The sequence below is a fragment of the Danio rerio genome, chromosome 15, assembly GCF_052040795.2.
Source record: "Danio rerio strain M-AB ecotype USA chromosome 15, GRCz13ab, whole genome shotgun sequence".
Taxonomy (NCBI): Eukaryota; Metazoa; Chordata; class Actinopteri; order Cypriniformes; family Danionidae; genus Danio; species Danio rerio.
The window spans coordinates 40,088,674-40,105,179 of NC_141035.1; the positions used below are offsets into that span (position 1 = coordinate 40,088,674).

Below are 16,506 nucleotides of genomic sequence, written 5' to 3' on the forward strand. Positions count from 1 at the left end.
AACAGAACCCCCCTCCTGCGAGCGGCTCCTGAAGCGAGAAGGCACCTGACGCCGGGGTCTACCGCGCTGTCGGGGGGCTGGTTTCTCTGGGAACCTTTGATGAAACTCTTCCGTGAGAGTTGGGTCTAGAATATCTCTAGCATTCACCCAGGACCGTTCCTCTGGACCGTACCCTTCCCAGTCCACCAGATATTGGAGGGCGCCACCCCGACGTCGAGAGTCCAGCACTTCTCGAACGAGGTAAGCTTCCTCGCCCTCGATCATGACAGGTGGAGGGGTCCTGGTTTCCGATTCCTCCTCAACCGCCTCCTCTCGTGGACCACCAGCGGGTTTGAGTAATGACATGTGGAAAGTAGGAGAAATACGATAATGATTAGGCAAGGCTAAGCGAAAAGACACTGGAGTAATCTGGCGTACAATTTTGAATGGCCCTACATACCTGGGACTGAGTTTGCGGCAGGGCAATCTCAGACGAAGGTCTCGTGTCGACAACCACACCCACTGCCCCGGTTGATACGTGGGTCCTTGGCGTCGGTGACGGTTCGCCTGAATCTCTCTCCTCCTGACTGCCCTCATGAGATGTCTGTGAGCCTGGTTCCAGACATCCTCACTCCGCTGCAGCCAATCCGTGACAGCAGGTAACTCAGTGGGTTCTCCGGACCATGGAAACAGGGGTGGTTGGTAGCCAAGAATACATTTGAATGGCGTAATACCCGTGGCTGGCTTTATTAATGAATTTTGTGCATATTCTGCCCACATCAGATAGCGACTCCAGTCGTGCTGTTGCTGATGACAGTAGGAACGTAGAAATCGAATGACTTCTTGATTCATACGTTCAGTTTGGCCGTTGGATTGAGGATGGTACCCTGAGGTGAGACTAACATTAATATTTAGATTTTTACAGAGAGCGGACCATACCCGGGAAGTGAATTGGGATCCCCTGTCTGAGACGATATCATCAGGTAAGCCAAACATTCGAAATACATGATTGCACAGGGCTTCTGCGGTTTCAAAGGCAGAGGGCAATTTGGGCAACGGTATTAGGCGACAAGCCTTGGAGAAACGATCAACCACCGTGAGAATGACTGTGTTGTTCTGGGAAACAGGGAGATCCGTAATGAAGTCCACCGCTATATGGGACCAGGGCCGTTGCGGAACCGGTAGCGGTTGTAACAGGCCAGCAGGGGTTTGGTGAGATGCCTTCGTGCTTTGGCAAATTTTACATTTCTAAGCATAATTAATTACATCCTTCGTGAGGGACGGCCACCAGAAACGGGCTTTGACTAACTCCAAAGTTGCAGTGATGCCTGGATGCCCCGAACTGGGAGTGTCATGAATATGGGTCAGTAATCTGGTACGTATGTTATTGGGTACAAAAATCAGGTGATTCGGACAGTCTACTGGAGGGTTGTTTTCTCGGTTGGCCTCTTGGATCTCGGTAAGTATGTCCCACTGTACTGGAGCCACTAGTAAGTTCGTAGGAATAATGGTTTCATCACTAATTGGGGTTTTATCCTCTGATAGCCTGGATAGTGCATCTGCCTTACTATTTTTACTCCCTGGTCTATAGGTGACAATGAAGTCGAATCTGGTGAAGAACAAAGCCCAACGAGCTTGTCTGGGATTTAGACGTTTGGCTGAGCGAAGATATTCCAGATTCTTGTGGTCAGTTAATATGGTGAATTGCTGACTAGCCCCCTCCAGCCAGTGTCTCCATTCTTCCAGGGCTAATTTCATTGCCAGTAATTCGCGATTTCCCACATCATAGTTTCGTTCTGCGCTGGTCAATTTACGGGAGAAGAAGGCACATGGATACATTTTGGATGGTTGACCCTGACGTTGAGATAACACAGCACCGACTCCTGTGTTGGATGCATCCACTTCCACAATGAAGGGTAGGTCTGGATTGGGATGACGGAGAATAGGAGCTGTGGTGAATTGAGTCTTCAGATCGCTAAATGCTTGGCGTGCTTCAGAGGACCAGGATAGTTTGTGGGAATTTCGTTTGGTCATGGCTGTTAATGGTGCGGCTATTGAACTAAAGCCTCTGATAAACCGTCTATAGAAGTTGGCAAAACCTAGAAATCGCTGCAACTCCTTGAGATTCTGGGGTAACGGCCATCGTTGAACTGCCTGTACCTTTGTATCATCCATGGTAATCCCTTCTGCACTGATGACGTATCCCAAAAAGGCGATCTGTGTCTGGTGAAATTCACACTTCTCTAATTTGGCGTACAGACGATGTTGAATCATGCGTTGCAACACCATACGTACATGTTCAACATGTTCCTTCATCGTGTTTGAATATATGAGGATGTCGTCGATGTAAATGATGACCCAGCGATCCAGCATATCCCGAAAGACATCGTTCATAAAAGATTGGAACACGGATGGACAGTTTGACAGGCCGAAGGACATTACCGTGTACTCATAGTGCCCCCTAGTGGTGGAAAACGCGGTCTTCCACTCGTCACCAGCACGGATTCTGACAAGGTTATATGCACTGCGAAGATCAAGCTTGGTATAATATCTAGCCTTTCTTAATTGTTCCAGGGCAGGAGGTACGAGGGGTAATGGATAGCGGAATTTTACGGTGATTTCATTGAGCCCTCGGTAATCAATACAGGGACGTAAACTGCCATCTTTCTTCTTTACAAAGAAGAATCCAGCTGAAGCAGGAGATGTAGAAGGTCGGATGAAACCCTTGGCCAATTCCTCGTCGATATATTCAGACATTGCCTTGTGCTCAGGTTGTGACAGAGGGAATATTCGACCCGTTGGAGGACTTGAACCTGGAATTAACTCAATAGCACAATCACTTGGTCGATGTGGGGGAAGTTGAGTAGCTTTTTGTTTGCTAAAAGCTTCATGTAAGTCATGGTACTCAATGGGGATTAGTTCATCAACGAGTTCAGGTAACACATTGGTGGTTCGTAATGGAATTTTGTGAATGGGCTGGATGCACTGTTTCATGCATGACTCACTCCACTGCAATATCTGTCCGTCCCTCCAGGAGATATGAGGATCATGTCGCCTTAAACAGGGCAGTCCCAACACCAGTGGATGATTAACTGAATCAATAATGTAGAATTGCATTTCTTCAATGTGTAGAACACCAACTTGTAACTGTAGCTTATTCTTAATCATACGGATGCGTCCTTCACCCACAGGACGACCGTCTAGTGCTTCCACTGCAAGGCAGGAATCATATGAGCTGAGAGATAGTTCGTGACATAAAGCAAATTTCTTAGATATAAAGTTTCCGGCAGATCCAGAGTCGACAAGAGCCGTAGTATTAATCATTCTTTTATCAAATTTAATAATTACAGGAATCAGTACACTGAAAAGTGCAGGAACATGGGAAGGACTCACCGATTGAACTGGTGTCTGAGGTCGTACGCTGCAGGTGGATTTCCTGTGCCCTGATTGACCGCAGTACAGGCATAGATGATTTTGCAATCGATGCATTCTTTCTTCATGGGTGAGACGGGTGAAACCCAGTTGCATGGGTTCATCAGGGGGCGTGTCACTTGAAACATGGAGCTGTGTGCGAGGATTTCTACGGCTGCGAATCAGATGATCAAGACGGATGGTAAGTTCAATGAGTTCGTTCAATTTCTTTCCTTCGTCACGGCAAGCCAATTCAGATTGTAGATTGGTATTCAGACCCCGTCTGAATAGTGTCTTCAGTGTATCCTCAACCCAGTTAGTTTGAGCGGCGAGAGTGCGAAATGACAGGGCGTATTCTGCAGCTGTGTTACGCCCCTGTGTAAGAGAAAGTAACTGCTCACCGGGGCTTCTCCCATCTGCTGGGTGCTCGAACACTTCCCGAAATTGCTTGAGAAAAGTTTCAAATGTGGGATAGTTACATTCCTCCTCCTTCCATATCGCTGTAGCCCATTCCAGCGCTTTCCCCGTTAACAGGTTGCATACAAAAGCCACCCGACTAGAATCAGTGGGATATAATGCAGGTTGTTGGTTAACAAATAGTTTGCATTGCAATAAGAAGCCTTTGCAGCGAGAAGGTGACCCATCAAACTTTTCAGGAAAAGCTAATCGGGGACTTACGGTAGCCGGAGCATTGGAGACATGCGTTGGTTGAGAAGCTGTCATGGTAGCAGGCGGGGTAACTGCAGGATTCGGATGACGGAGTTGCTGCATAGCTCTCACCAGTTCCTCCGTGAGAGAAGTTAGATGGGTGAGTTGTTGATGATGGGTGGCTAACTGAGTGGCTTGAGCGGAAAGTTCAGTCGAGACTTGTGCTAAAGCTGCTGGATTCTGTAGTGGCGAAGTCTTCTGTTGTGATGAGTCAGAAGGCATTGAATCCATTTGCAAGCTTTATTAAGAGCACACATACAAACAAACACAAAGGGGCAATCCAGGAGACAGAACGTGGGACAGGCAAAAGTTCAAAGGCAGGCAGATATCTTACTGGTCAGAATAACAGGCTGGAGATCAGGGGCAGGCAGATGTCTTTCGTAATCGTAGAACAAGCACAGGGTCAGAAACACAGATCAGTCCGAAGCAGGGAGTATGGAACGCTCAGAAATGACAGCCAGGCAAATCAAGACTTCGCAAAGAACCGGAGCGTGAGTGTGGTATATATACACGAGAGCTGATGAGTTGCACCTGGACCGTAATCAGTGCCAGGTAGCAGGGCTTATGGGATTTTGAGTCCGTGAGTCGAATCAGAATTCTGGCGATGGTTCCCTCTGGTGGTGCACAAGAGGGTTGGCATCGCCCTCATTTACAACAAGGAGTTAATGTGAGAAGTTTTTTTTTATTTACTCTGTTAATCATCACTTGCAATTGCAAGTTTACAGGGAAATAAAGGGAAAAACAGAGAGCTAATACAGTAATTTTGCATTTGCCTCTTTTTTAGTAAAAATGTACAATTTTGTGACACAGTGGCTCAGTGGTTTGCGCTGTCGCCTCACAGCAAGAAGGTTGCGGTCGGAAGGGCATCCACTGCATAAAAAAATATGCTGAAATAGTTAGCAGTTCATTCCGCTATAGCAACCCCTGATGAATAAAGGTAAAAAAAAAATGAGCTGAAGAAAAATAAATGAATGAATGGTAAACAGGCCTTTTCAACACATTTTAAACATAATTGTTTCAAAAAACAATTTTTAAGAGTTACTTTCTTTTGTCGTTGTCAAGTTGACAGTACATACTGTAACATTTGACTAGATATTTTTAAGTGCTATTTCAAGGCTGAACTATATTATTTATATTAATTAGGCAAGTCATTGGACAATGGTGTTTTTTGATTATCCAAACTGGAAAGGAATTTAAGGGAGACTTAACATTAATTAAAATTATAAAAAAAAAAATTTTTGTATTCTACAGAAGTGTCATAAGTAATATTCTTGCAAAATATTTCTTGTGATTTTAGCATATCACTCCAATTTTGTCTTTACGTTGTTTTAAAGTAACATTAAGGACTGTTTTCTGTTTTTAGAATAATAATTGTATTATAGTAATATTAATAATTATTTTATTTGTAAAATATAGAAGTATTTTTAATAATCCTAAATCTGGTTTTGTCCATATTTTACCTAAGTTGGGTTAAAACTAAATGGTTTCTTTTTTGGGTGAGGAGAGGGGGGTGGGGGGTAGTTATATGGGGTGATTCGCCTATGATGCCATTTAAGCTAGAACTGCCACTGGCAACAAGTTACATACAGTTATTATATAATGCTATTCAATTATTTGACTAAAGCAGCATAAACCAGCTTAAAAAATGGCAAGATAAATACCAATAGCTTCATAATATCTCTTTTAAATCCCATTGTTCAATGTATGTGTTTTTAATATACAGTACTTCATATGTATTGCTTGAAAGACTAAACCGTATTATTTTTTACTTTTAAATAAAATATTATTAATATATACTTATTTTTCTTGTGTTGCAGACCTCTTGACCAGGTCACCTTTGTAAATGAGATCTTGAAATTGATGGGTTTTTTACCTGGTTAAATAAAGAAGTATTATATAAATTAAACGTAAATGTAATGATTTTTTAAACGATAATACACAAGTAAATATAAAGGTAAAAATTATAACCCCTAGATTGTAAACCAATCAGAAAAAAAAAAACATGTATAAATTATCAAACCAATTCACCAACTCTAACAAGGAGCCCCATTAGCTAAACCAGCATGAACTGGTATGAAAATTGGCTGATCTTTTTATTTCGTTGAGGGATATTAAACCCTGTGCCCCTGTGACATCTCATTTCCTGCTGTGTTGTCCACCCTTCACACCATCCAAGTGTGAGAATCGATGGCTCCACAGCTCGTTGCCTTTTCGCTAACATTAATTACAGCGTGCAATTAGCATGGGGCGTGCAATTAGCGTCCGAATCTAACAGCGCTCGTAGCTCCGGCTGAACCCAAACCGGCCGGCCTCTTTCATCAGGCCTTCTCCACATCCAAGGTGGACCCATCTGACTCTCGCTCTCCTAATCAAGGCCTGGCAGGCAAACGAAGCCCAGTGCTGAATAATTAATCAGCATGATTACAGTGATGAATGCAGCAGATCTTGCATTACTCTGGACGAGGAAGAGACAGATTGTGGAGTCTTGAGATCAGCAGAGAGTGAGATGTAAAAAAAAAAAACTAATAATCCGGCAAAAAAATGGGGTGAAAAAACTACAGCTGTGGTTGCCAGATGATTACTGTTAAAAACTACCATATTTCATTCATTCATTTATTTTCTCTTTGGCTTAGTCCCTTTATTAATCTGGGATTGCCACAGCGGAATGAACAGACAACTTATGCAGCATATGTTTTACGCAACGGATGCCCTTCCAGCTGCAACTCATTACTGGGAAACATCCATACACACTCATTCACAATCATACACTACTGACAATTTCCAGATTCGTCTGTCCATAGTATGAGGAGGATTCCAGCAATTGACCAGCAATTTTTTTGCTGCTGTGAGAGCAGTTAACAGAAGACATCTTTGTTAAAGTCATTCATCCAAAACAAACATTCATCCCAACAAACATGATAGATCCAGAAAGGTGAGAGAGAGGGACATTCACAAACGAAATGTAAAAAAGTGCCTAAAGATCCTTATGAACAGAGATTACAATTAGAAGAAGATGAGAGATTCATATAAAATGTTTCTTTGGGGTCAAGTAGAACCTATGCAGCAATGTCCAATAAATCATTTGCTTTTCTAGAAGACAATTTAAACATCTCCCATACCTGATCTGAAAATAAAACATGTACATCCTCATTAAGGACCTTAGCCCAAACAGTTGATTGTGACAGGTAGAGGTTTGTATGAATGCTCAAGAAGAAAGCGACAGATAACTGAAGCAGAGGAGGGAGATTCGTCAGAAGGAAGGATTAATTTATGTAATGGGTGAATAGATGTATATTGGCTTTTTCTTAACATTACCTTAATACTGAGAAAGCTGGGCTACCTATAGCAGAATTCCTGTGATTTACGTTTCATTATAACATACAAATCTTTTTAAAGTACCATTTCAATACGCTTTAAGGAATATGTTATGCATTGGCCAATGAAATTAAAGATAATTTATTTCCTATCAACTTTAAGCCTTTAGTTAAACACTTGTTTAACATGCTATTTTTATAAAAAATTCCTTTAACAAAGATTTTTAAACATCTAAAGTATAAAATTGTGTTATTATGCCTCTCTCGAATCAAAGTATTAGGCTAGGCAAACTGATCTCATGGAATTAATCTAACAAAAAGTCAGCGATCGCTCATAACGTTGCGATTATTAAAACACATTCATCTATACAAGTCTATACACATGAAATAAAACATTCACAACGCTGTATCTTATGAAACGCCGGTGTAAGGGCACATAAGATGCATTTTAACGAGAAAGCAATCTTTGCTGTAAAATATGTAGAGAAATATGGCAAAAGGAAAAACATATCAGGACAGGTAGAAGAACTTTCTGCTTCATTCATCCTGTTTAAAACAAAAGCAATCAGCCACACCTGAGAACACATTAAATAGTCCAAAGACTGACCATACACAAAAGATTTATTATATATCACGTTTTAACAACAGAGATGCAAGAGATCTGGGCGTTCTCGGTGTGTGTGTGTGTGTGTGTGTGTGTGAAGGGGGGGGGGGGGGGGGTGCTGACCTGCTGCTGACCGCCTGGAGCTTCCAACGTTTTTCAACACACGATATCCTTAAACATAAACTGCCGATTTGACTTTAAAATAACTAAATTCTTGCTTGAAAAACTCTTAAAACTTGAATTTGTGGCATAATTTATGAGTATTTTCCTAATTTTGCGGATTTCCGTCCGTCATTAACAGTCCTCATCGGTTTCCTGTGCAGCACATGTGAGTTGCTATGGTAATCCTAAACATTTATTTGGAACTGTGATCAAAACTGACTGGAAATACCTGTGCGTTTCAACGAAAATAATGCACACCCTCCAGCCAATCGGAATCAAGCATTTAAACAGACCATGGAATGAATTAAGAAAACGTACTGTTACTGGTTACCAGGCTACAGATTTTTACTGTAACATGTTTACAGTGTTTTTTTTTTTTTTTACCATTGAGCCATTTTTTTACAGTGTGGAGGGGGGTTCAGAACCGGCCAGACTCCCGCTATCAGGGCCATCTGTCCAGCAGAAAGACCCGCGAGAGCTCTGTGCATGTTTGCTGCTATTTATTCCCCCGAACTGCAGCAGAAGCCCAGTGAGGGAGCATGTGCATGGGACACTTGCTGACGTGTTTGGGCTTGTTCTGGAGAATTCGGTTGGAAGAGTTGGCAGAGCTCCTGGGAGCTGCAGCTGATGAGGGCTTTGTCACCTTTTTTGCTTGATTGATTTGTGCGGCTATTTATAAAATATCATCCGTGTTAAGCTATTAACCTTTGTCGCTGTACTAGACGCTGTACATCATTTGTTTGCAAACGAAAACAGAGCTGAAGGTTGTTGATATTGCATGTTCTTTTATTTATTTTGCTCACATTTGTAATATTTTAAAAGTTTAATATTTAATTTTTTAACATTATGTTTATTGGGTTTTTTCCAAGATAAACACAAGGTACAACAAAGTACAGAATAATCTAAATAGATCTTTCATCCCCACATACTGCCCTATACCTGCCCCAAACCTTCATCCTGTAGTGCCACAAATAAACCATGAATAAAATTAAACAAGAAAACCAAGTCAGGTTCTATCTAAGCATTCTGTCCTGTTTACCCAAGTAAGAAATGAAGCTGCCCTAGTATTTAACAAACAAATCTTGAGGATTTTTCAAAGGAAACAACATTTTGTCCAATGGCATACAAGATGACACTTCTTTAATCCACATGGAAGTAGAAGGTTGTTTAGAATTCTTCCATCTCAAATTTATACATTTTATGGCTGCTAGTAGGACTAGTCTGACAAATCTCAGATTAATGCTTTGTTGATCAAGAAGTGTAGTATTTCCTAAGAGGGTAAATCTAGGCTCTCTAGGCACATTATTACCTACTACTATGGCAATAACCTCTAAGACCTCTAAGTCAGGGCAAGACCAAAGCATATGGGAGTCCCTCTATCTGCTTTACATCTAGGACAAAGCTCTGAGTAGGAGGATTTAAAAGAGTGCAATCTAATAATATATACACTTGATTAACATTAAGTAATTAGTTTGATTTAATATTTTGCATAATTTATTTATAATTTATATTATTTATTGTATTGTATACACTGTAAAAAAAATTAAAAGTTGACTTAAATTTTAAACCTTTAAAATTTTTGAGTCTATTAGGCTTAAGTGGTTGAAGTTGCACCACATTTTTCAGTAAAGTATACTTGACTTAAAGCAGACTTTTTAGTCAACTTCTTTGCAGCCAGTAATTTTTTAGGGGGTTTTAAGCTTTAATGGATAAAATAGTGCAGAGAATTGACAGGGAATAGTTGGGAGCAGAGAGATGGGAAGAGTTGGCAAAGGACCTCGAGCCGGGAATCGAACTCAGGTCGCCTTGAGCACCATGGCGCTATATTGGCGCATTAAACCACTTGGCTATTGGTGCAGACAAAATTACATATTAATAAAAATATTAAATATTATTATACTGATCAATGTCTAAGTATAGTATATAATACATAAAATATATAATATTAATGTAATATATAATGCATATAATTAAAAACCTAAAATGAGTCATTTTCATTGCGTTTTATATATCAGCATCTCTGATATACATCTTTATTTACATTAGGGTTTGGTCGATAGATGATACCATTGTCCATCGCAGATGGCCGACAGATATCAGGATGATGAGCCGGCATAATGATCCTCTGCCACCGTCGCAGCAACACGCTCGCAAAAAAACAAGCAAAAAAACACACACACACTTAGGCCCCGTGTACAGTAATACGTCTTAGTTTTAAAATAGCATTTTAAAAAGAAAATGATCCACATTTACACTGGCATTTTACCTAGCATTTTTGAAAAGATTTCCCTCTATACCGCTAAAAGCGCACATCACGTGACCACACACACAAGCACGTGCTGCAGCAAATGCGAATGTCTGAGCTCCAGGCAGTCAACAGATGACTGACCCCAGAGAGCAGAGCACGTCGGACAGTTTTAAGGATGTACCGCTGGATCGCGTCTCACTATAGTTGTTAAAGGTGATATTTAATTAATCTTGTCTCTACCTAACGACTCTTTGGTCTTTTTTGTATTTATCAGGCAACATGTCACAGCATTAATACACTGCTTCAATCTTTCGCTTTCACGCTTGTACTTAGTAATTTCAGCAAAAACCTCAGATACTGTTGGTTGGTTCTTGTTAGTTGTGCACCTTTTTTACCAACCAAGTTTGTCGATGCCATTATAACGAAACATATCACTTTGCCTATTTATGCCAGAGTCCCATGAAAAAAGTGATTGGCAGGTGGTAATTTGCGTGTAATTTATCTTTATTTATTTATGCCTTGGATATGGGTAAAACAAAGACTATGTGGGTCAGGTAGTTGAAATGGTAGGCTACAAATGATGAATTTGTTATGAATTAATTAATAATTCATAAATAATTAATTCACTACGACGACGATGCCATCGACCATCGCAATGTTTCACATTAGACATTGTACAATGCCATATTGGTTGAAAATTTCCTAACCCTAATTTAAGTGACGTTTTTAAACTAATTTCGAGAGAAGCACATGATATAATTGACTGCAGCTGGCCACCTATCTACACTAATTAGTTAGCCAATCAAATCTATCCTAACCCACTATAAGTAGCCTAGCTAGATATTACTCCCTTATCTTCGTTTCCCGAAGAAACCCCCCATCCACCCCCTTTCTCCTCCTTTCCTCCTTTAAAAAGGGGAGCTCTCGAGAACCACCTGATCTCGTACTCCCCTCACATGCTCTATGGACCTGGCGGGAGCCCTGGGCTCAACTATCTCTGAGCTCCGGGTTCTCTCCTGGGACAGCATGCCAAACCTGCTAACAGTTGTCAAGAAATATCTAAGTGTGAACTCTTGAAATCCATTTAATCAGTAATTAATTGTTATTATTTTTTATTTCCAAAATATATTTTGCTTAATGTATATCCCTTGGAGACTTGCTATTTTATGTTTATATTATTATTATTATTATTATTATTATATTGTTATCTGTTTGTTACACTGTAAAAATCTTGCTATCTTTTTTTTTGTTGAGCCAATTTGTATTTTTTTTGTTGAACTTTTCTGTTCATCTCAACTTATATCAATCAAACTGACTAAAAAATAAGTCAAACATTGCATAGCGTAGTTGAAACCTGATTAACTTATTAAAGTAAGTTAAAATAACACAAAAACATTATTGTGATCATGATTTTTGTCATATCATTTTTTGCAGTGTTTCGTGTAATTCCTAGTTTTTATGTATCCTAAAAAGATCTAATAAAATGTATATTTATATTCATTATTATATTAATACAGTGTAAATACAATCACTTATTTAGCATTATTGTAAGTAACACAAATGAACAATACTAGTAGCGCTACTTCATTTTTAATCCAAGTGCAAATATTAAAGTAATAAAAATGTCAAACATTTTTGCTGTGTTTTTATCAGGATATATCTTCTGTACTTAATTTTCATTAGCATTGCTTCAGCATGACGTATACCTTGGCAAAGTTACATCCACACACACACACACCCTCACAGATGATAAGGGAACGTGATTCAGTAGTGCCACATTATTGCGAGGAAAATAAAAAACACCTCCAACCCACTATTTCTAGCTGACAGTCGCATGTCTAAAATGACGCATGGTGTATGGACTCATCCTACAACACATGGGTACAGATGGAGAAAACTGCATCTCTAATGAATACACGACACACACACACACACATACACACAAACACAAACACACACACACACACACAATTTTACTGCCGGGCGGTTCTGATGGATTAAAAGTAGGTAGACTTGTTAAAAGGTGACATATGATGTACAGGCTCGCTTTACCCAGCAGCCCCGCACGATTGCATCATCAGGCATGATGTCATCCTGCATCCAGAGACGAGGGTGGAATATTTAATGACAGAGCAGGACAGTGTTATTGAATGAGCTATATTTCATATGTTGCTGCAAACAGCTGGAACAGTCTCACGGGAAGCTGGATTCAATATTGGGTGATTTGTGTTTGCTGGTCGATATAGTTTCCTTATACACATTTCTGGTGCTTTCCTGTGTGAATTATTAGTGAGTGTTATTACAGATGAACAAAACCGTTCATCTTAAAAGCAAAATGCTTTTTTTTTTCTAATCAAAAGGTGCTCTAGCTACAAACGCTAGAGGTCATGGTCTTTAGCCTCCTTGTTAGAACCAACATCCATGTAAAGAATCACTGGTTCGATCCCAGCTTAGAACAGGATGGGTGCAGTAGGATGAGTGTGTTACATGTGGGGGCAAGTCCGGTATGGGAGTGAGGTTTAGGGGGGTGAGTGTAACGGAGGCCAGCTAGCGAAGTGCTATGCAGGCAAACCTCATTCCACTGACCTCAAAAGGTGCACTAGCGGCAGACGTTAAAGGCCATGGTCTTTAGCCTCCTTGTTAGAGCAACCAACTCCCATGGAAAGACTTGCCAGTTCAATCTAAGCTTACACCGGGATGGGTGCAGTAGGACCGGTGGGTTACACATGGGGGCTCGTCCAGGATGGGAGTGAGGTTTAAGGGGGCGAGTGTAACGGAGGCTAGCTAGCAAAGTGCTATGCAGGTAAACCTCATTCCTCTGACCTCAAAAGGTGATCTAGGGACAGACGGTAGAGGCCATGGTCTTTAGCCTTCTTGTTAGAGCAACTAACTCCCATGCAAAGACTCACCAGTTCGATCTCAGCTCAGACCAGGATGGGAGCAGTAGCACCAGTGGGTTACAAGTGGGGGCTCGTCCGGGATGTAAGTGAGGCTTACAGGGTGAGTGTAACGGAGGCCAGCCAGCAAAGTGCAATGCAGGTAAACCTCATTTCTCTGACCACAAAAGGTGCTCTAGTGACAGACGCTAGAGGATATGGTCTTTAGCCTCCTTGTTAGTGCAACTGACTCCAATGTAACTAATCACCGGTTCGATCCAAGCACAGAAAGGGATAGGTGCAGTAGGACCGGTGGGTTACACGTGGGGGCTCGTGCTATGCAGGTAAATCTCATGGGGGCTCGTGCAAAGTGCTATGCAGGTAAACCTCACTCCTCTGACCACATGTGGTCTAGGTCCAATTATGGAAAATCTGAAAAAGCTGTATTATGCTGACTTTAAGCACTTTTTGATTTACTGTAATTAAGGTTCAAATAAAGTGGTGTGCCTTAATTAGATATAAATGTATCAAATTAGAAAGTAATATGTATCATGAGTGATAATTTTATTTGGTTGTAACATATAATAGAGAGAGATAGTTCACACAGAAAGTACAATATGCCATTACAGTCTAAAAATGCTGGGTTATTTCAACCAAAATTAATTAAAATATGGAATAACCAAACAATAGGTTAAATCTGGCTGCATTAATTTAATAAAAATATTCCCTATTACACCCAAAACTGGGTTGAAATAACCCAGCCTTTTTAGAGTGTATTAAAGTTAAAAGTAAAATTAGTACATTGTTTTTATAAATAACATTATACTTTACTGTTACTAATCTTTTAGTATTTACTATAGTAGTATTTACTAATGCTAAATTAGTACAACATTTACTATTTAGTTTTTATTTGATTTACCTTCAGCATCATTACTCTACTCTTCAGTGTAACCTGAGCCGTTAGAAAATGATTATGCTGATTTGCTGCTCAGATCTTTTTTCTGTCACTTTTGATCAATTGTAATTCATCCTTGCTTAATTAAAAGTGCTAATTACAGTCATGAATAGTTCTTTCTATGTCAAAGTGCAACATCTGTTCGCTCCTTCCATACTAGAAAAATTTAGCCTGTGCATACACTGAAAAAAAATGATTTCAATTTACTATATTTTTAAATTAAGTACTTACAAACTATTAAGATGGGCTGAATTTAAACAAACAAATTACATGTAGCAATGTTAGTTTGTTTAAATTCAGCCCATATAATTGTTACCTTAAAAAATGTAGTAAATCCAATGAATCATTTATTTTCAGTGTATGCGGGTTAAATGTCATCAGTTTAAAGTCAAAAGTCTTACAGAGTGCTTGAGCCAAATCAAACAGGTCTGAGTGTATCTGTGTGGGTGTGTGTCTGTCGGCGCTCTCTGTTGAACTGGCTCTGAACACACACACAAACACACACAAACGCATCCCCGCGCGCTCGCACGCACACACACACACACACACACACACACACACACACACACACACACACACACACACACACACACACACACACACACACACACACACACACACACACACACACACACACACACACACACACACACACACACACACACACACACTTCTCTCTGTCCAATTACAGATTTCACTCGGCTGAAGCCAACTCTCGGCCTCTGCCCGAATGAGCTGTGGGGAACAGACGGCTTGCTCAACTCCACTTTGACGTGAAGGAAAATCAATCTCGACACAATCCTCCAAAAAAAAAAACAACACAAGCTATTTTTTTTTGAGCATCTCGAGCCGCATGAGCAGGATAAAACTTTCCCTTTCTATTGATTGATGTAAAGTCAGTTTTATATTCATTCATTTTTGAACAGTGATAATATCCGGTCTGAAATGGCATGTAAATTTGACTTCAAAACAACATTAGCACCATTTAATTGACCTTGAACAGATGTTGGACTTTGATAGTCATTGGCAACTAATTAGATTTAACCAACATAGCCTCATTCTGAAAATGTACCCCAATATAAATTTCTGGAGATTGTGAATTATATAGCCAAAGGAACATATGGATGTATTTCGTCATTAAAATGGACGAAAGGGGGCGGTATTACTTTTCGAGCTAGCAGTTGACCACTTACCTCCCCATGAACGGCTTTCCCGCTGTTACCAGATTGTCAAGTAGCTCGCTATGTACATCAGAAGATTTCAGAGCGGAGTTGACTGTAAAGACAGGGTTCAAGTCCGGCGAAGAACGGTTCTAGAAAGCAGGAAAGCAAAAAAGTTAAATAAATTAATTACAAAAGTTATAATTAATAAAATAAACAAGTAGATAACAGAGTGAGAATATGGTAAAATCTGAAAACATGGTAAAAATCAGGCTGCCGTGAGGGCTTTTGTTTTTCTGGATTGCTTTAGATAACAGTTTCAGTTGACTTTAGGGTCAATCAGTTCTTTTTAAACACTATCGGTTAGGTTTAGGGAAGTGGGTGGGTGTGTCAGTCGGTCGGTCAGTCAGTCAACAACGGCCTCTGTTGAATTTATGAACAGCAGGCGGGAACGGCACTCATGAGAGAAATTTGAGATCTCAAAAAATGTGTACACAGCAGCCTTTGGTGGATTCACGAAAAACAACAAAAACTGCAAAAATTTTACCTCCTAGAACATATTTGGCGCTCTCCAGAAATGTATATACAAAATCAGAATAAGCCTGGGTTGGATTTAACTATTCAGAATTTGCACTTTTCTGAAATGATATTGTTTAGGAGAAACTCCAAATATGTGAATATATAACCGACTTTGTCTCAATTTCTAATTGTACACTGAAAAAAATGACTTTTGCTGCTTGTTTAAACTACTTATTTAAAAACAACACAATTCATAAGGTTTTTTGGGAACAACTTGACAGTTTCATGTTCAATCCACTTAAATTTGTACATTTTAAGGTAACTTAATGGATTTGTGTTAGGACAACATGAAGGATTTGTGTGGAACCTAGCATTTTTACAGTGTATAGACACACAGAGAGGGAGTTGTAGACGAATGAGAGCAAATCCATTTGAAATGGACCGGCATTGTGAATGCAGTCACGGTAGTTTAACAGGGTTTAATCGGCGGCCGCCGAATGCTAGAGTTCAAGAGCACACACGAATCAAATGGCGTTTTTTAATACCATTACAACAGAGCTTGTGACTTGC

The 16,506-nt window shown here is 40.1% G+C and overlaps 1 protein-coding gene and 1 long non-coding RNA gene across 9 annotated transcripts in view; one reads left to right on the forward strand and one right to left on the reverse strand.

Annotated features, from left to right (window-relative positions):
* The window catches only part of aplp1 (amyloid beta precursor like protein 1), a 133,462-nt gene that overhangs the window by 60,365 nt on the left and 56,591 nt on the right, over positions 1-16,506 (forward strand). The window lies entirely within an intron of this gene.
* LOC137487777 (uncharacterized) overlaps positions 1-16,506 on the reverse strand; it is a 63,950-nt gene that overhangs the window by 40,272 nt on the left and 7,172 nt on the right. For all 5 annotated transcript variants that reach the window (XR_015509770.1, XR_015509771.1, XR_015509772.1 and 2 more), the window contains exon 2: positions 15,451-15,569. This is a non-coding gene — a long non-coding RNA (uncharacterized LOC137487777). The remainder of the gene's footprint in view (positions 1-15,450; positions 15,570-16,506) is intronic.